At 51.4% G+C, this 19,765-nt stretch overlaps 1 long non-coding RNA gene across 1 annotated transcript; it reads right to left on the bottom strand.

Annotated features, from left to right (window-relative positions):
* Nucleotides 1–6,079: 6,079 nt before the first annotated feature.
* LOC142906650 (uncharacterized) lies at nt 6,080–11,563 on the bottom strand. The gene is made up of 2 exons (XR_012930430.1): nt 11,456–11,563; nt 6,080–11,416 (listed from the first exon to the last, which is right to left on the bottom strand). It is a non-coding gene; the product is annotated as an uncharacterized LOC142906650 (long non-coding RNA).
* Nucleotides 11,564–19,765: the final 8,202 nt, after the last annotated feature.

Raw genomic sequence — 19,765 nt, 5'->3', positions numbered from 1 at the left:
GGTGGTGTATAGTAGTGTATAGTGGTAGTGTATAGTAGTGTATAGTGGTGGTGTATAGTAGTGTATAGTGCAGTGTATAGTAGTGTATAGTGTCGTGTATAGTGGTGGTGTATAGTAGTGTATCGTGTAATGTATAGTGGTGGTGTATAGTTGTGTATAGTGCAGTGTATAGTGGTGTAGTGTATAGTAGTGTATAGTGGTAGTGGATAATAGTGTATAGTGCAGTGTGTAGTGTAGTATACAGCGTGGTGTATAGGGTGAACTTTGAGATTTATAAGGGGCACGGGATGACCAATAAGTTCTGAATTGGTCTGTAATAAGGCAGGGCACTGATAAGGGGCTAACAGCTTTGCGTTTCTTCACTGTGCTTTAAGTCACTTTATTTTTTTATACTGTACAGTATAAAATTTTAATATTACGTTCAATATAAATTGCCTTCGTTGGCAATATGAAGAGTGAGTTATGAAGTGTTCATAGTGTGAAATGGTAAGTCACGAAGGCCGGGAACGCATCCCCATGGCACCAATGTTGTAAGTGATTCACTATACGACGTTTCAATATACGAGCAAGCTCCAGGAACGGGTCTACTTCGTATACCGCAGTATCACTGTGCGCGCTGCGAGCTTATTTCTACCCCAAATTCACGACACAGTACGCGGTTTGAGTTCACTCGTGTGTGGCCACGTGGTCAAACGTGGGACTACTGTACTGTGCACTGTATGTACTGTATTGTGTGTACTGTGCACTGTATGTACTGTATTGTGTGTGCTGTACCGTGTGTACTGTATTGTGTGCGCTGTACACTGTATGTACTGTATTGTGTGTGCTGTGCACTGTATTACTGTATTGTGTGTACTGTATTGTGTGTACTGTATTGTGTGCTTGCCGTGTGTACTGTATTGTGTGTACTGTATTGTGTGTACTGTATTGTGTGGTGTACCGTGTGTACTGCTGCGCTACGAACCCGACGACCCGAGTTTTGATTCCCTCTCACGGCCACCAACACCCAGTAATAGCGATTATCTGAACCGGTCCTGGGCCTCCCCCTAGGTAGACTCAGCCTCAAATGAGTACCTGGTGTAGCGGTGGTGGTGTAGCAAACATCGCAACTGGGGGAGACAAAGGCGGTCGGGCGTGGTGCCGGCTACCCACCCACCTCGTCATATATACGAGATCACGCCGTTGGTAACGTGAATGAAAGTAGTGTACGTCATTTTAAACATGCTGTTAGCGAGCGCCTATTAAGGCCGGCTGGGCGCACCGAGAGACTAGATGTACACACATATACACAGACACACAGACACACACTTATACATGTATACACACACATATATACACACTTATACATGTATACACACACATATATACACAGACACACACTTATACATGTATACAAAGATCGCCCGTATAGCCTTAACAGACTGTAGGGGCAAGTGCTGTTAGCGAGCAGCACCTATGAAGGCCGGAACGGTACACGAGGGGGTGGGTGGCCAACACCACGCCCGACCGCCTTTGTCTCCCCAGTGGCGATGTTTACACACCGCACCAGGTACTCATTTGAGGCTGAGTCGACCTAGGGGAGGCCCGGGACCGGTTCAGATAATCGTCACTGGTGGTGTTGGCCGTGAGCGGGAATCGAACCCGGGTCGCCAGGTTCATAGCGCAGCGTAGCGCTAACCGCTACACTACCGCTCCCCACATGTATACACACACATATACACAGACACACACTTATACATGTATACACACACATATACACAGACACACACTTATACATGTATACACACACATATACACAGACACACACTTATACATGTATACACACTTGCACATATATACACACACACATATACACTGATATGTACACGAAGACAAAGATCCCCCCGTTTAGCCTGTAACAGAATGTTGGGGCAAGTGCTGTGAGTAGCGAGCAGCACCTATGAAGGCTATCGGCGCTGTGGCACACGAGGGGGTGGGTGGCTACCAGCACCACGCCCGGTCGCCTTTGTCTCTCCCCCCGTAGCGATGTTTAACTGCACACCGCAACACCAGGTACTCGTTTGAGGCTGAGTCGACCTAGGGGAGGCCCGGGACCGGCTCAGATAATTGTTGCCGATGTTGGTGGCCGCGAGCGGGAATCTAACCCGGGTGGTCGGGTTCGTAGCGCAGTGCGCTAACCGCTCCCCACACACACACGTGTACGCGCACGTGGACGCATGCACGCACGAGTGTGTGGAAGCTAAGCGATCTTCACTTCGCACATTGCACATTTATTCACACAAACACTGCACCTCAGCCAACTTTCCATTGGTCCCCGTGTCTCCATGTGTTTCTCTGTGACCCCGTGTCTCAACGAGACCCCGCGTGCCTCCACGTGACCCAGTGTGTCTGCGTGTGACACAATGTGTCTCCACGTGACCCAGTGTGTCTCCACGTGACCCAGTGTATCTCCACGTGACCCAGTCTGTCTCCACGTGACCCAGTGTGTCTCCGTGTGACCCAGTGTGTCTCTGTGTGACCCAGTGTGTCTCTGTGTGACCTAGTGTGTCTCCACGTGACCCAGTGTGTCTCCACGTGACCCAGTGTGTCTGCACGTGACCCAGTGTGTCTGCGCGTGAACCAGTGTGTCTGCGCGTGAACCAGTGTGTCTCTGTGTGACCCAGTGTGTCTCCACGTGATCCAGTGTGTCTCCACGTGACCCAGTGTGTCTCCACGTGACCCCGTAATGGTGTCTCTGTGTGACCTAGTGTGTCGCCATGTGTCTCAGCATTTTCCAATGTTTTTCCGTGTCCCCCTGTGTATACATTGTTCCCCGTGTGTATCCATGTGTCTGTGTGTCTCCAAGTGCGTCTCTGTGGTTTCACGTGCTTGTGTCTCTGTGTCCCCATGCCTTCCCAAGTCTCCATTCATCCCCGTGTATCTCTGCACTCATTACTCTGAGCAGTCTCCCTGTCTCGCCATGTTACCGTGAGCCTCTCTGTCCCTGTGTCTCACTGCGTCTTTCCGTATGTTTCCGTGTCCACTTTTAGGTCCCCGTGTGTGTTCCATCTCCCCGCGTTTCTCCGTATCCCTGTCCACACATCCCTGTGTTCCTGTGCGCATCTATGCCCCATGGAGTGTGTGTCTGCCCGTGTTTCTGTGTGTCTAGGTGCGGACTTGGAAGTGCCCACCCTTGGTGAGATACTTGACCCCTTTTAATGGCTTGTACTTCTCCCCAGAGGTCCAGATGGTTCACTTTCAACCCTGTGATGACAACAACAGCTTCCAGTCACCACTATGCGGCGGTGATGTCACCACGGCACCTTGGCCAGGCCAGGTGGGTGCACTGTTGAGGCTGGTCAGTTGAAGTGTGAAAATCTCGCCGACAGGTCACGGAACAGAGCCTGCAGGTTTCGGTTTTTTTTTCAGTTTCATTTATTCGGTATAACCCCGTGAGCCCTGTGAGCCATGCGGCTCTTGACTCGGGTGCAACCGCAACATGGGTTGATTGAGATGACTGATAGCTGCACCTCCTGTGCCCCCTACTGTGCCAACTTACTGGGTTTAAGTCGCCCGGCGCTCCACTCGTCGTTGTGAGCATCGCTCCGCTGCCCTCCGTTGTTACTGGAGGGCGACTGCCTCCAATTGCCCAGTAGCAGCGTCCTTCACGAGCCTCCTCCACAGAGGCCGATCTTGACACCGCTGGTATCAGTAATCGGCAAGACCACTAAGCTCCACATCTCGTGCCACATCACTCCATCTCTTCTCTAGCCTGTGCAGTGTCCGTTGAGCCCCTTCTATCCGGTAAAAAAAAAAATTGTTTAGGCATGCGGTGGTTGGGCATTTCGGCCACATGATCTAGCCAACACAGCCTTGCCTGCCGGAGGAGCTCAACATTGAGACTTTGTCCAGATCTTTTAAGGATTTGTGAGCTCCTCACACAGTCCAGCCTGGCTACACCCAGGATGGATCGTAGGCAGGCCAGCCTGAATGTTTCTAACTGGCGAAGATGTTCTATTAGGGGGTTCCACGTTTATCAAGCAGAGGAGGGAGGGCATGACCGTGACCGAGAAGACCCGAAGCTTCGTGTAGAGCGACAGACCAGGAAACTTCGACATAGCGTTACACAGACGATGAAAAGATAATGCCGCTCGACTGATTTGGAATAAGACCGCTGCTGTCAAACCGAAGGTGGTATGGAAAACCCTCCACTCTCCCCACAACTGCCCCATCACCAGTAGGGAGTTTAGAGGGTGCAGTGTTTGATGGCACAAAATACCCAGGCAGGTGCTTAGTTTTTGTGCGGCTGATGGTAAGGCCCCACCTCTTAGTGGCAAGCTCCAGGTTCAGCAGCAGCACCTCCGACTCCTCCTCTGAGTGAGCAGCAATTACCAGATCATCAGTATACATAACATAGATGACCAATACAAAATCATAATTCTACCACACCCAGGCATTGATCAACCTCCCATTGTATCTGTACTAGATGGAGATTCCTCCGGTACTGCCATGAAAGGCTTCTCGAACTACATGGTCGAAAAATATGTTAAATAATGTGGGAGCCAGAGGACATCCCTGTCGCACCCCAATGTGAAAAGGGGATGGCGCCCACTATCATGAAGGTCCTTAATGATTGTGAGCAGAGAATCAGGGACTCCGAAAATATAAAGAACCCAGAACCCAGCACTGAAAGTTACTTTTTGATGGAGTTAAGAAGTGATTGGTGATAGCGGGCTAGAGACAGACCCCATCTCTTCAGCAACCAGTGTCCACCACTCATCCTTCCGACGAGCACAGCTCTCCGAACCTCCGAGTGAAGGCTGCGGTAAGCCTCCTCATTCTCCGATGTGGGATGCTGTAGAAGGTGGGAGGGGGCCTGTCGCTTTTCTGAGCCAGCTAGAACACCTACTCCATCAGCCAGGTTCTCTGGGAAGGTTTGGACCATGCACCCAAAACAGCCATTGCAGCTGCATGAGCCAGTCCTAAATCTCATCCATTTCCCCTCAGCATCAGGAGGAGGGGGGGGGGCGATGTCAACCCAAGCTGCAAGCAATGCTGAAATTCTCATTTGCAACTTTCATCAGGGGGTCCAAGATTGTATCTTAGAGATGACAAGCCCATGGTCAGTGGGCAGATCAGCTCCACGTAAGGTCCTGGTGTCAAAAACATGGGCCCGCATCTGCTGTTCTGTCACGATGTAGTTCAGCAGATGTTCTTGCTTGGACCTGGCGTGCATCCATGCTTTTGTGTGGATGTGCCGATGCCAGAACTGCGTGTTGGTAATTACAAGCCTATGGGCTGCAAATACGTCTAGCAGCCTCCTGCCAGCATCATGACCCACTCGGGAATTAAAGTCACCCAACCGGATATCCCGGTGGGCCACTTTAGCTCGCACCTGTCACAGTAGGTCATAAAAGGCATCTGATTCAACGGCCTTGCCTGCATGATGTTCATCTTCAGTGGGGGCGGAAGCAACCACCACTGCTCGCCTCTGGTTGTTGTAGAGGTGAGCCTACAGTAGCCTGGGGCTTACAGCTTCCCACAACCCCTCACCACCACGCTCCCACGCCCCTTTCATTATTTCATTCAGAAGAGCCACTCTCTGTTGTTTGACAGTCTGCTGCCCCGAATAGAGGACTGTCCACCCCTCACGATGGCAGGAGCCAGAGCCGGTCCACTGGACCTCCCGAATACCACAGAGATCCAGGCGGTACCAGTCCAGCTCCCGACAGAGGAGTAAGCAGCCTCTCCTCCGCAGTGAGCGTTCTAACATTCCACGTGGCCATCCGCAGTGGCTTTTTGCTGCTTCTTCGATAAGTTGGCCAGGAGACGTTATAGATGCCTGTCCCCCCCGGGGCCTCCGCCACAAGCTTAGTTAAGTTTAGGTGGAGGGGTTTCCACCCCCTCGCACCCTTCTAGAGCCCCATTTGGCCGCTATGGTGGCTACAAGCGCCATTAAATTTCCCTTCCTTCCACGGCACTGCTCACATCCACCAGAGCCACACCACACACCACCAACTCACCATAATATCATCAAAATCACCACCACCGCCGCCGCCGCCGCCACGACCAGCACCATGGAAGGGGGAGACGACATCGGTAATAATAACAATACGTTTTTTTTATTTTGAAACTTTGTGTTAAACGTTGAGCGCATATTTAAATTCAAGTTCATGTCCACGGACTGTGGGGGATGCTGCTGCTGCTGCTGCTAGGAATGTGTGGTCTGCATCTCTCTCGTTCTCGCTCTCTCGCTTTCTCTCTCCAAATCCTAAGGCGCCGAACCCCCATGTGCCCCAGGGAAGCCATCGCGTGCCAAGTCGACGAGCCACCTTAACGACGTCATTGAAAGAAAGCAAAGCGGGCGGAAGGGGGATGATGGGTGGCAGACATGGTGGGGTGGGGTGGGTGAATGAATTGAGTGGGAGGAAAACGCGTACTACGCAGTTACGTCACGTACGTTGAACTTCTTTCGCACCGCACACACACGGGTGAACCTCCTGCCACGATGCGTTATCACGGTAACCCATTTGCCCTGGACCAATGTATGTACCAGTATGTACGTTGAACCTTTTTCGCACCGTACGTAGCCAACCGTGCTAATCTGTGGGGTCTGTGTACGTAAACTGAACTTCTTTCGCACCATAACGTAGCCAACCATGCTAAACTGTGGGTCTCAATGGGTGTTTGTAGGTCGCTGTGGGTCTATGACTCATCTCTCTGGATCTCTGTGGGTCTCTGTGGGCCTCTATGGGTGTCTCTATGGATCTCTGTGCATGTATGTTGAGCTTCTTTCGTACCGTAGCCAACCATGCGCTCATATCTCGTTGTATACAAGCTGGGTCCACATCCCCTGAGCGATCAATCTAAACTCGATTTGAAGCTTTCGTGACTGCAGGAATTACTCTTTGGTTCTTTCGGTAAAGTCACGTAGAAAGAAAATAAATGTAATAATTTAACACGACGTTTCGATTGCAACACAAGCAGTCATCACGTCGAACTAAATTTGAGAGAGACAAAACGCAGACACGGAGACACCACACAGATAGACACACAAGCAGAGAGAGATGCAACACAGAGAGAGAGACACACACAACATAGACACACAGAGACGTTAAGCGAGTAATCATGTGTCTATGTTGAGACGTTAAGCGAGTAATCATGTGTCTATGTTGTGCGTCTCTCTCCGCTTCTGTGTCTCTCTGTCTCCGTATCTGTGTTTTGTCTCTCTCTCAAATTTAGTTCTCCCCGACGACGGTTGCTTGCGTTGCAATCGAAACGTCGTACTCTATTATTTAATTTGTCTTCTTTCTACGTGACTTTACCGAAAGAACCAAAGAGCTAAACGATAAACTATGTTTTATTTTACCAGGTGTAAGGCTGCACTGAGCTACTGTGTAGCTGTTTTTTTTTTCAGAAGCAACCTGGCTATCACATATTATAGCAGCTCAACGAAGTGGCTGATACCATCAAGTGGAAAATGATAGCAGCAACCGAATACTCTAAAACGCGTGTCGATTTTAAACGTGGAGGAAAAACATTCCGGAGGACGCAGAAAAATCCAAATGCACAACACGAGTCGTCGGCGTCGGGATCGAACCCACGCCCTCCTGCACAACCAGGTGGGGCGAGGTAGTTAACATCGCCTAGCCACCGTGATCACGGGTACCGCACCTACGTAAGCGACGGTCGAACAAGCTCAACTTGTCAGCGTGCGGACGTCTCTGTGAACAGAGTTTGTGAACAAGTCACGCAAACCCGCTTTTTGCTCACACAGAGACGTTAACTACCTCGCCTGGTATGAAGGTCGTGGATTCAACGCCAGACCCTGCGAGATGTTATCTCCCTCGACTGGCAATGCAGGAGGTCGTGGGTTCGACCACGTGTCCCTGAAGATGCTGTATATTTGGAGTCTGTGTCCATCTTTCTCTCTCTCTGTGGTGGTCACTGCGTGGGTTTTAATCCGGGTCCCTCCACATTTAGAAATATGCAGAGTATTTGGCTGCTGCTATACCACCTAGATTTGAAGCTTTCGTGACTGCAGGAATCCACACTCTGTCGGTAAAGTAACGTAGGTAGCAATAAAATAAAACAATTCACGACGTTTCGATCGCAGCACAAGCGTTGTTTTACTTTATTTCTACCTACGTGACTTTTCCGAAAGAACCAAAGAGTAGGCCACTGTACATTCACACATGATGATAAGCCACTAACTCCGTTGAGTTATCCATTTGATAGCCAGGTCGCTTCTGATAAAAAAAATCTACATGGCTCTGTGCGCCTCACACTTGCGGTAAAAAATATATATATATAGTTTGAGTCGCATAGTTTAGTTACGGCAGGGAGTCACCAGCCTCGACACTGAAAAGCATCGTGCAGTTCCCACCCCTTGACCAAGCATAGGAGCTCACGCGCGTTAACCTTCCCGACCGGCGGTGTTCGCAAGCAACTTTCATTGTTTTGCGCATCGACTCGGCTCGGATGTGGACAACGCAGTTGGGCGGGGAGGCATCCGATTTGATTGCCTCGGCTGTGAATCCGGCTGTATGTTACGACTCTCTCTCTTGCGCTCTCTCCGTCTCGTGTCAGGCAGTTCAGTCAGGCACGGAACGATTCAGCTTACAATCCCAACACTCAAGATGCTTCGCTGGAATAAACTCGATAACGACCCCACACACACGCAAACAAACAAAAAAAAGTTGTATTTGTCATGCAGAAAGATGGGATTTTCGCTCGATGGTGTAAACAAAACAAAAAAATCTCAATTTTTGTTTTGTGCCGAGCCACAGGGCCTCACGAATAGAGACAACCACCCAAATGAAAACACTTTTGGCCAAAACAAAAAAAAAGCTGCCTGTGACGAATACACCACAAAGGGGCACTTGGTTTGGTAAACGTGGCATTAGGTCAAGAGTCGTCGTTGGCTGTACCATCGGATCCACGACTCGAGGTTTATTCATGGTTCACCTTCGCACGGAAACTCGCGCGAACGGGGCTTGCGCAGAAGCGATTGTTGGTCCTTTTTTTCATTTTAATAACGCGCGTGGTGGATTTGAGCGGGTTAATTAATTTAAATTAATTGGCGAAACCAGCCAAGTCCATCCGTCCCCCCGGCCTTCCTTTTGGGGGGGGGGGAAGACAATACCAACAATAATAAAAGCCAATACTGATAATCATAAAAAAGCAAATACTGTCATAACACAAGAGAATAATAGTCGTTATAATCAGCAGAACGTGTATTGTTGTACAAGAAGCTTAGCGTGGCTGTGATATTGTTCACAATGTGGGGTTATCAATTTTTCTTTTTTCCCCCCCCCCGAAGACTCCTGACTACGTGAGACTCAACAATCGTTTCTTTGTATAGTTCAGAGTGGTGGTCTATGTGTGGTCGTCGTTGTGTTCGTTGTGGTCGTCGTTGTGGTCATTGCTGTGTTCGTTGTGGTCGCTGCTGTGGTTGTTGCTGTGGTAATCGTGGTTCTTGTTGTAGCAGTCCTGGTCGCCGCCTCTCGATGTCCGCCACAGCCACGGTTATCGTTCGTGTTCGCTCCGATTATTCTAGACAGCAAGTGGTTCTCAAACTTTGTCTGGTCCACGGACCGCTCCGGCCAATGCAAACTGTATATATATATTTTTTTTCGTTATATTTTTATATACCAGGTAAGGGCTCACGCCGAGCTGCGTGGCTCTTTTTTGCAGAGACAGGCGACCTGGCCATCGACAACGAAGTGGTGGCTCGTCGTCGTAGTCGTAGCGTGGACATTCGTAGCAGCGTCCAAACGCTTCGGTCACGTCGAGTCCCTTACGTGGTGGGAACGAATTGGAGGACCCAGAGAAACATCCACGGGGGGCGAGAGAGACGCCGCGAACTCCCAAAATACACGGCGGGCATCGTCAGGGTCGGGGATCGAACCCTGCGCGCCCTCCCACGCGCCAGGCGAGACAGTCAACATTTCGCCACGGAAATGCCCAAACGTTTCCACAGATCACCCAGCCAGCAAGAGTAAAAAAAATATATATATTCTTATTTTTCATACTTAATCCGGGTATAGTTTCCATAACTTTCTATATATTTTTGTTTTTATTAGACACCATTAAGCAAAATATAAAGCTACGTCCGAAACAAAAAGGTGTAATAGTCTTGGTTCTTTCGGTGAAGTCGCGTAGAAGGGAAACAAATCAAATAAACATTTTATTGTTTTACATTTTTTTATTAGTTTATTGTTTCCCTTCCACGTGCTGGTGACTTTACCGAAGGAACCAAGAATATGAATCCCTGCAGTCACGAAAGCTTTAAATGGAAAAGGTGTAACATCGTCATTACTCCCGGATCAACCTGCGTTTGCATCGGCGGCCCGACACCTCTCCGATTAGCACAGCTGGGCTATGTACGGTGTGAAAGAAGTTCAACACACACAGGTACAACCAGCTGTGTGGGCCCACCTCGAGGAGCGTGGCAGACCACTGGTGGTCCCCCGTATGTGCGTGAACTTCTTCCGCACCGTACTAATCTGCGGGTCTCATCTGTGGGGGTCTCTGTGGTTCTGTGTGCGCGTGTGTGTGTGTGTGCGTGTACGTTGAGGCCAGGGTGGCCTCAGGGTGCACATAGCCTGGCACAAGCGTCGTGGTGACGTCACCGCCACTTAGTGGCGAATGGCGGTTGTTGTTGTTGTGTACGTTGAACTTCTTTCGCACCACCGTACGTAGCCAACGGCACCAATCGGAGGAAGGACAAACTACAAACGACGAGAAGCAGTTTTAAAGAAAATGAGTTTTTTCCGTTTTTCAAAGAAACGAGTGCGGTCCCCAGGAGACCAACCACGCTTTTTTTCGAGAACCACTGCTCTGCGACTCTTGACATTCGCACCTCAGGGGGGCGGGCCGCGGCAATATCCGTTTAGTGCGAGATTAATAATGGCGATGTAAGGAAACCCATCGGCTCATCCGATTGTAACAACGCCACCGCGGTTGTCCCGCCACCCCCCCCCCCTCCACTCCTCCTCCTTTCTCGTCTCGTTGGGCCTCGTTTCGGGAGAACATCGGTCCGGATTTGCAGCAAGGGCGTGCGTGTGTGTGTGTGGGGGAGGAAGGGGGGGGGTGGGGGTAAGAGACCTATGTGGGTGTAAGAGATGCATTTTTCTTTTCGTTGCCCGGCCACTCAACACATTCAGAATCAACGTCTCTATGCATTTCAGAGTATTTGTCTGCTGCTTACAAATGTCCACGTGATGATGACACAAGGCGCTTCGTTCAGCTGCTACCATTCGTGAGTGATAGCCAGGTTGGCTTCTGAACAGGGGCGGAGCCACAGGGGGGGCTGGGGGGGGGGGGCGCTCAGCCCCCCCTGAAATTTTGGGAAAGTCGGTAATTGGGATAACCGGATATCCTGCTGCTGCACAATGCTGGCTGCCACCTTGTGTGCTGCCCTGCAGGCTGCCACCTTGTGTGCTGCCCTACAGGCTGCCCTGCAGGCTGCCACCTCGTGTGCTGCCCTGCAGGCTTGCCACCTTGTGCTGCCCTGCAGGCTGCTTGAGCGGCAGCCTTTCGAACTTGTCGAACTTATCAGCCGCATCAGCGGCTCCGACCTATTAATAAACTCCGCGTTCAAATCCAATGAAATTTGCTTTATACATTTGTGGCGCCCGTTGGAAAACATAAACACTGAGATATCTCAGAATATTGAAGTCAGCCCCCCCCCCCCCCCAAAGTTAAAATCCTGGCTCCGCCGCTGCTTATGAAAACTATCTATTGTATAGGAGGGCCTCACCTGGTAACATAAAAATTTCAATAAAATAGTTCAACATGTGTTTTTTTTCCTTTACGATTAAACTATTTTTTATTTTACCAGCTGCAAGGCCCCAACTGAGCTGTGTATCTCTTGTTCAGAAGCGAACCCGGCCATCACAAATGATAGCTCAATGAAGCGGCCTCATCGTCAGCATCATCATCACCGCCCGGAAATGTATAGCGGCAGACATATACTCCTAATGCATAGAGAGACGTTCATTCTACATGTGGAGAGAGAGAGAGACGCAGACTCCAAATATACAGCAGCAGGCGTCGTCAGGGTTGGGATCGAACCCACGACCTGCTGTATACCGGGCGAGGTAGTTAACATCTCCTAGCCACCATGCCACAACGCGGCGCCCCCTACACTATACCCAAAGCTTAGCAAGAAACCTCCTGAAAACAACTCCACGGGACTTTCCGACTCTCCTGGTTAAACAAGCGAAATCATGACGATTAGAATCTGTGCATCGTTGCAAACTCTTCACAAGGGGGGGGGGGGGGATCTACACTCGATGCTCCGCATGCGCACGCACCGGGCCCTACAAAAGCTGCTGGGCAGCCGAATCGACCTCAGGCCCGACTCCTCGTCACAGCCGCAGGTGGTGTTGTGTTTGCGATTGGTCCACTGCGCCCCACAGAAGCAGCCTATGGACCCAACGACAAGATTAAAACGAATATATACGTAAATAGGTTTTTGGAACGGGTAAAACCGATTCGCATTTTTCACCGTCCTTGATACCGGCAAAAGAAAAGTGTCCCCCGTGGGAAAATTCAAACATTGCTGTTCTTGTCGTTCGGAAATAATGTAAGGAACCGGGAGGGGAGGGCTTAAGACTACGGCTTGATGAGGACATCACCGTGAGGGGCTGGTGCCAGAATGACGCGGCCGCGACTCGAGCAATGTTGGCACGACAAGACGGAGAAAGGAAAGTGGAAACAACAAATGACGAAATTGTGCAGCGGACACCTACTACGCTACGGGGCTATCTGCCCACATGGATCGTGACGATGATAACCACACGAGCGAAGCACCAGTGCCACCGACTGATAGAAGTGTGCTGTAAACGTGCGCATTCTTTGTTGGGGGGGGGGGAACTTGTTCTTTTGTTTGCCATCAGCCGAAATCACCATTGCTGTGTGCTTATGATAGACAATTGCCCTGAGATCCACAGCAAGAGTAAGATAAAACCTTGGATTGCGAGCTATAATTCGCTCCGGAAACGTGTTTGTAATCCAAAGAAACTCGTTACATCAAAGCACTCGTACATCAGTTGTGTGATCACGTGACGCTCGGCAGGACAAAGCGTGTACACGTGCTACTGCTCGTATTGCCAAGACCCTCGCTCGTTTATCAAATTAATATTCATTTACAAATTTTGCTCGTTCCTGCAAAACACTCGCAGGCCAAGTCACTCGCAATCCACAAGGTTTTATTCTGTAGTTTAATATATTTTTAGCGAACCGCTCGATTGAACCGCGTTTTTCTCTCTCCCCACGTTAGCTACAGAAAGTCGTCGGGACGGGTCGCGCGTGCACCCGTTGGCCTGGCTATCGGGAGTGCACCGCACCTCCGATTAACACGGTTTGGCTACATGCGGCGAGAAAGAAGATCAAATTGCGTACGCACACGGAGACCCACAGACACCCGGACCCATAAAAGACCCACAGATTAGCACGGTTGGCTACGTCGGGCGTGACAGAAAAGTTCAACGTACGCACAGAGGACCCGCAGATTAGCACGGTTGGCTACGTAGGGCGTGACAGAAAATGTAACGTACGTACAAAGTCTCACCGCGGGGCTCTCGACCCAGGAGGGTCCCGCCACTTTTTTTTTTGTTGCACGAGGGTTCTTTTACGCCAAGCGCTACGTTCGTAAATCAAGTCGCGGATTCGTTACATTTGCGGTGCGTGCAACTTTTGACCGCGACGCCCTCCCCCCCCCAACAAACAGCGCGACGTCGGTGAAGATCTTTTAACGTCCGTTGTGAGCTAAGCAGCTGCCGCCGCCGCCGTAGTTACGGTCTGTTCTCCTATAAACACGTGGGTTTCCATTATGAGACCTCCTTTGCCAGTAAGAAGATATAGGAATAGGTTTTACCCTTTTAACTGGCACAAAAAACTGACACCTTTATTCAAGGCATCATGTTTGCAATAACCACAACATTGGTGTTGGACCAGAAGGCCCCAATGGAGACTAGGCTCTAAGAAAAGCTGTCTCGGGTGTGGACCAATCAAATTCAAGGACAGTGCATATCATTATCAGAGTTGTCTTTTTTGTTTGCATTTTGACTGCTTGTGTTGTGGTTATTGCAAACATGCCTTGAATAAAGGTGTCAGTTTTTTGTGCCAGTTAAAAGGGTAAAACCTATTACTATACGTGGGTTTCCGTAACGCGAATTGGATGTGTAACGCGATGAACAAATCGGGGAGTTTAACGCCTAGCTGTAGGCTTTCACGACCAATATCATCATCCATAATGCGGGTTTGTTTGGGTTAGATCGCTTTAATGTATCAATGTGTCGTTAAACCCGCCGCCACCCGACACAACCGATTAATAAGCTTCATCTGGCCGTCGCCCGATGATGCTGGTTGTAATCACCGGCGAAACGTCGTACTCGGATCGAAAATGTTGGGGATTTGCTCCCCGACGCGCGCTCCGTTTACGTGACAGACCTTACGAATTTGGCTGTGTCGGGGTGATGGCGGGTCCCACGACACATTCATGTATCATCATCGCCGCGCGCAAAGGCATCGGGGGGGGATGCTGCTGGATGCTGCTGGATGCTTCTCGATGCTACACTACCCGCGTGCGTCTCAGCCTTCGTTCAGGCCCCCGTGTCACGCATCGCCTCGCAAATTGCGCTTTATACCCTTGGTGCTGTACTTTCTTTATGACGATGCATTCTTTTCCACAACGGCTGCGTTTGCTCAGGAACGCAACGACGGACTACCGGCCATGTTATAGGAGAACAGACTGCAATAGGGGTTTATCCACCGTCCATACGGCAGTGACCGGGGGCGGGGGGGGGTGGGGTGGGCAGCCGCGAACCTCTTAGCAACAAGCGCAGCACAACGCGAAACGTAAATTGCGACGTGGCCGAGGACGAACCGGTCACAACCCAACAACCCTTCCTTGGGCGCACGTGAATCATTGCTCGCCTGACCCGATGCCCCCGTGAACCACGGGGGTGGTGGGGGGGGGGGGGAAGGAAGGTGCGTTTAAAAATGAAAACGATCCGGGTGGCGGGTGGCGGGGTGGCACGAACGAAAAACAAAAATTTATGCAAGAAAAAAAAACGAGAAGCAATTACAAAAGAGGAGTTCGCGAAAATAAAAACGGCTGCGTGGAAACGTGACGCGCCAGACAAGCGCGCGCGCACAATCACTCGCACAAAACTCACACACACACACGTGTCACACACACACACACGTGTCACACACACACACACGTGTCACACACACACACACGTGTCACACACACACACGTCACACGTCACCCCACGCCCTCCAACCGTGACGTCACCGGCGACGTCACCGGAGGCGACGGCAACTTCGAAATGCATAAAAACCGTCCGTTGGTCTCGGCGAGTCGTCGTATATTCTCTTTTAAATCTTTACATGTACATTTGTGACGTCGCGAACACCACGCCCCTCTCTCTCTCTCACACAACCCCGCCCACCAAGTCTCCACAGCAGCCAAGCACCAATCGCGATACATTTTCCAACACGGCGGCATCCCACCCCCGCCCCCGCCCCCCCCCTTTCGATGCCTCTGAAAGCAGCCGGCCGGTTAAACCCGATTGTTTATTATTAATCGAGCTCCGGACAAAACTAAATAACCCCCCTCAGCACCGACCCCTCCCCCCCGCTCGCAACCTCCGTCGTCGCAATGACATCTGGGGGGGGGGGGGGCCCCCCCCCCCAACTCCCCGTCTGGATTTTGGTTTTGTCTTCTAGACAAGTAAAACAAAAACAAAAAATAGGTTCCAATTAAAACCGCTAAGCCACAATTCACGATGGGGTGACGGCGGGCGGTGGGGGAATTCCATGCATCGTCGCGTTCTGTCTCCACAGTTTAAGGTGCCTTCGTTAGGACCCGCGGGGACTCTCCGTGTGGGGCCATTTTCGCAGAGGTCCTAAGTATTCGGGGGGGGGAGGGGGTGTGCGCATAAACCCGCGCAAGGTTACGTGCATTTGTTGGCCGTTCAAACGAAATAGGGAAGTAGTTCCCCCCCCCCACCCTCCCCACTGAAGTGCGTTCAAAACCATGCCCCTCATAACGAGGGGGTAAAAGTAGGCCGCGGTTGTATGGCCATCGCAAGTGGCCATGCAACCCCAAACAATGGGCAGCAGTATCATAAAAAAAACTAAAATACTCTGTAGTCCGTGGCTCCTTCAACCGAGGAAGAAACAGCAAAACTACACAAGCGAACTCTCTCTTGCTCTGCTCAAGCCCTCTCGTCGTGGCCTAGCAGACCTCAACACCATTTGGGCATCTTAGCTCTTGAACCAGCATCGCTGCTGCACAACTCGGGGCAAAGGTGGAACAGAATGGTCAAAATTTGATAACAAACAAAAAAATAAAACGACCCGCGAATTAAATTTGTGTGTGTGTGTGTATATATGTGCGCAGATCGCTTTCGCGACCAATACTCGCGCGATTTATAATTCCTTTATTTTGGGTCGGATGATCGTCGCGTGGCGTACTCCAATATACATATTGGTTCATATATAAACTGTAACCCTCCCAACGTCAGCCAGTGACACCAGAGCCAACACAAAAAATGTCAACGCTGTAGCTTCGTCGGCAAATAACGCGCCCAGACTGCTTTGGTTGCTTCAGCGGGAGGACCGAGCTTTTGTTAAACGCCCCGTGGACGCCGGCTGTAATCGCCAGCGGATACTTCGCCCGTACAACGTTGTCGAGAGTTGCTCGGGGCTCTTTGACACTGCTCCCTCCCCTAGCTCTGGCTTTTTGCTGATTTAAAAAAAATGCCGAAATCAATTCGCACATTTGCCCACGGTGCGCGACAGCTTGATGCGACTGGCTCTGTCGCTGGGGCGGTGAAGGGTTCTCATAGTAGCAAAAAATTGGGACTTTGAAACTCCGCGACCATCGGACCCCACTACGAATCCAGTCGTTACTCGCAAATGACTCGATCGGCTTAACGCAGCAGCAGCAGCAGCAACATCACCGCGCCCTTTCCCGACTACTAGCAACCGGTGCTGGGTTAACACCTCGTTGTTGCCCGCACAGGGACAGCTGCCCACTGGCGGCGTTCCCCCCTCACCCCCACCCACGCTTCCCCGGGTTAGATGTGCGGCAGGGCCGTGTGTAACGGTTACGACACACGAGGCACCGCTTCGAGTTACGCAAGACTCTTCTCAAGCACCATGCATGCATGCATAACACACACGCAAATCTTCCTCCAAACGAGACGCACCCACATCCCAAGTCTCCCCTTGTCCGCCAAAGTTCTTCTGGGAGAGTATTTTGCGAGCCTCGTTGCAGCCCGAGACCGACTTCTCAAGAGACGCTCCCCCCCCCCCCCACTCTCCCCTTCTCGGCAGAGGTCTTCGCTACACCGATCCTCCTCCCAACAAACACGTCACCTATCTCGGCTCCGAGTTCTTCACCGCACCCAACCCCCGTGAAGTCAATTCGGTACAATCTTGCTCTCCCCCAAAGCGCAGAAAACTGCTACCTCCGCCGCGTGTCTCTTCCGCTATAAGGCTTCTCCGGTCGAGTCTTTCCTTCTTCTACTCCTTCAAGGCATCGATAATTCCCAACCCCCCCACCAGATGAGGTTGTGGGTGGAAGGAATCTAAGAGGCGTTACGGCATTACAGTTTTGCATCGAACCAGTACCCATGTCTAACACAGCGGGGTTTTCCTTACTACCTACAGACATCGGGCAGTTTGCCAGCATTGGTTCAGAGCCTAACTGCTGCTGACGAGACAATGAATGTGGAAACCGGTCCAAACACCTGGGTGGTTCACCAGCACTGGCTGAGGCGAAAGTCCAACTCTGCTGCCGACCACCTCGACACCGAATGGCAAAAAAAACAAAAACGATCCACAGTTTTGCCAGCGTTGTAAGCCCAACGCTGTTCGACGGGAATGAGATTCACTCGCAGGAGGCCGCACACAACCAACCGAGAGATGGACGGTGGCAAAAAGAAGAGTTGATTATCGTGCGTTGACAAAAACAACAACAACCGACCTCTCCCTTGGTTCGTTGCCTTAGGATTATTGGTCGCCGGCGTGGCTTTGGGGAGAACTGAATTTCGGTGAAAACGCCCATGCGGGTCCATCGAGTCGACTTGGCATGAAACTCGAGGCAACCATATGTAACCAACACCCGCCGGTTGCTACTAAGCGACGGTGGACGATCATCCACAGCGCCTACGCCAGGCCAGGCGCACTTTAAAGTGTCGAAGGCTCTCTGCTGGCAGGAGATTGGTCACGGGACAGACCCAGCAGGTGCCACGGGTTGACTTGACTGGGATGACTGGCAAATGCACCCAGCTGTGCCCACCTACTGTGCCATATAACACACACACAGGCACACGGACACAAACATGCGCCAACAAAAATAGCCTTGTGCTGCCCCTGTGCCGGTTACACTCTCGACACCCGGGCTTGCTTTACGCATCCACCTCCCCCTTCTCTCCTCCACCCCCCCCCGCTCCCCCTTTACAGATGCTCAACACCACCGAGAAAATAAGTTCGGATAATACAAAAAAACCTCATCCGCGTTCCAACCATAGCCACCGTCTGAAACGCTCTTCCTTCCGATATTGGGGAACTGCACGCTTTTTTAAATCGTCGTCATCAAGATTTACAAACTCGTTTATGTAGAACTGCTTTTTGTGCATATAGTTTGCACCCCCCCCTCCCCCCCCAAGCCCACACGGTTGGCTACGTACAGTGCAAAAGATGTTCAACGTACACACACGTACAAAATGTGAGGAGAGGACAAAATATAACGATTTGGAGGGGTTGGGGGGTTGGGGGGTTGGGGGGGTAGACGTTAGCAGGCAAGACACCTCTGGTAGCGGAGGAACCCAAGTAAATCGCGTCTCTTCACATCCCCGGGGTTTTTTTCCCACCAAAAAAAACTCAATCCGCCAAATACCACGCACACCGCTCTTCAAGAGCCCACCGGCGGCGCCTCCGTTCAAAGCGCAAATTGAGCGTGGGAAGAGGCCAAAGTACCATCACAGGGCAGGAGGGGGGGGGGTCTCTCTCTCTACAGAGCGTGGCTGAAGCACCGAAGAGCTGGGGCGGCAGGCCTCTCCCCCCCCCGCCCCCCGCCCTCCCCCCCCCTTAGCCACTTAGTTCCCAGGAACGCGAACAAATTAAGGCACTGCAACGCCAAACTTTCCCGATGATTGATGAGCGAGCCTCCCGGGCGACGACGATGGTTCGGGGGCTGCAAGTTGGTAAATCGCGCTGGACTCCGATCGAGCAGCGTGTGGCTGGCGCGGAGGTTGTGGGACGCTTCGACCGTGAGCCCGGCCGCCCGAGTTCAATCCGCGGCTCGTGGCGGAGGTCGGTGGCTTCCATCCGAACCGGCGCCGAGCCTTGCCGACTCGGCATGGCGCTCGGTGTTTTAAACATTGCCGTTCGTGGTGCTGGCCACCCGCCCCTTCAGGTGCAGCGCCGGCCCTTCATTAGGTGCTGCTCGCTAACAGCACTTGCCCCCCAACACAGTCTGTTGAGGCTATACCGGTTGATCATTTTCTGTGTGTGTGCGCGCGTCTGTCTAGATCTACGCAAGTCTGTATGTCTGTGCGTTTGTCGTGTGCCTGTCGTGCGTGTCGTGAGTGTGTGTCTATGTGTACGAGTGTATATGTGTCTGCGTCGTCAGTGTGTGTGGCTGTATGTATGCATGTTTATGTGTGTCTTTGTATGTACGTGTATGACTGTCTGCGTGTGTCCGGTCTTTGTCTCTTTGATGAGCAATGTGTTTCCGAGTTACAGCTTCATCCAAAAA

This window comes from Petromyzon marinus, chromosome 68 (assembly GCF_048934315.1).
Source record: "Petromyzon marinus isolate PM22_M1 ecotype Great Lakes invasive population chromosome 68, UKy_Petmar_22M1.pri1.0, whole genome shotgun sequence".
NCBI classification, from domain to species: domain Eukaryota; kingdom Metazoa; phylum Chordata; class Hyperoartia; order Petromyzontiformes; family Petromyzontidae; genus Petromyzon; species Petromyzon marinus.
Note: the sequence above shows the minus strand (reverse complement) of the source record. Positions and strands in the feature narration are given on the sequence as shown.